Here is a 1528-nt window from a genome sequence, read left to right on the forward strand (position 1 = left end):
AGCGGGATTACTTGGGTTCAAATCCCAGCTCTCCAGATGGACAAGCTGGGTTTAGAAAAGGCAGAGGAACCAGAGATCAAATTGCCAACATCCAGGTAACTTTACACCCCCAGATGGCACCTCCAGCAATGAAGCAGGTTACTTCCACCTCGGGTTTTTTTCCTGGCTCCTTGAAGCCAACAGCTTGTGAATGACATCCATCCAAGCGAGAAGCCAGTTAAGTTGCCATGGCAACAACTGTGCAAAGGTGGCCTGAGCCGGTGAGGGATGGAGGGGTTTGCTGGACTCTGTTTTTCTGATAAAGGAACCTTTAGATCAGCTCTTGCAGGTCTAAAACCATGGCCGGTAGACCAATAACATTCAAGAATGTGGTCATCGAGTTCTTTCCACACAAGTGGGAATTTCTTGACCCTCTTCAGATGAAATTGTGCTGTGATGTGATTGATGGTGGAGGACTATAGTAACTTGGTCTCACTAGGACATTCCATTTCTAAGCCAGACATGATTGCATTATTGGAGCAAGGAAAAGATCCCTGAATGGCTGTGAGGGAAGAAACAGGAAGCTGGAATACAGGAGCAGACAGCCAGGCCTCCACGATGGCATCAGCTATACCACTGAAGGAGGAGAAACTCCTGGATGTCAAATGAAGGGAGCTCCCAGGCTGAATACTAATGTGAGAATTCACCACTAAGGGCATTGCTGGAGCATTTCGAAGAGGTTACTGCCAGTATTACAACAGGTATTTCAACATGAAGAAAGGGAGCATCCCTGAGCTTTCTATGGTGCTGACAGCTTATGTGCTTTTCAGCTGTTGCCGTTCATACAAGGAGCTTAAACAAGAGCAGTCAAGGAGTACTGTTGAAGAAGACACACTGCATTCCTAACCATGACCTTCGCCGGGCCCCGCTGAATCCTTTCATATCCTAATGGAGAATTAATACCCAATAAAAGATGACTGGTTTAAAAAAAAATGCCAATATCCATTGGATCATAGAAAAAGCAAGAGAGTTTCAAAAAAAATCTAATTCTGCTTCATTGACTATACTAAAGCCTTTGATTGTGAGGATCACAATAAACTGTGAAAGATTCTTACAGAGATGAGAATACCACACCACCTATGCAGGTCAAGAAGCAACAGTTAGAACTGGACATGGGACAACGGACTGGTTCCAAATTGGGAAAGGAGTTTGTCAAGGTTGAACATTGTCACCCTGCTTATTTAACTTACATACAGAGTACATTGTGTGAAATGCCGGACAAGACGGAGAAATATCAACAACCTCAGATGTGCAGATGATGCAACTCTAATGGCAGAAAGTGGAAAGGAACTAAAGAGTGTCTTGATGAAGGTGAAAGAGGAGACTGAAAAGCTGGCTTAAGACTTAACATTCAAAAAACTAAGACCATGGCATCCAGTCCCATCACCTCATGGCAAATAGTTGGAGAAATGACAGAAACAGTGACAGATTTTATTTTCTTGGGCTCCAAAATCACTGCAGATGGTGACAGCAACCATGAAATTACAAG

The 1528-nt window shown here is 43.8% G+C and overlaps 1 pseudogene; it reads left to right on the forward strand.

The window, feature by feature from the left end:
* The first annotated feature begins 597 nt into the window (after nucleotides 1–597).
* Nucleotides 598–885, forward strand: LOC129638164 (ATP synthase subunit f, mitochondrial-like; annotated as a pseudogene).
* The last annotated feature ends 643 nt before the right edge of the window (nucleotides 886–1528 follow it).

Source organism: Bubalus kerabau, chromosome 23 (genome assembly GCF_029407905.1).
Source record: "Bubalus kerabau isolate K-KA32 ecotype Philippines breed swamp buffalo chromosome 23, PCC_UOA_SB_1v2, whole genome shotgun sequence".
NCBI classification, from domain to species: Eukaryota; Metazoa; Chordata; class Mammalia; order Artiodactyla; family Bovidae; genus Bubalus; species Bubalus kerabau.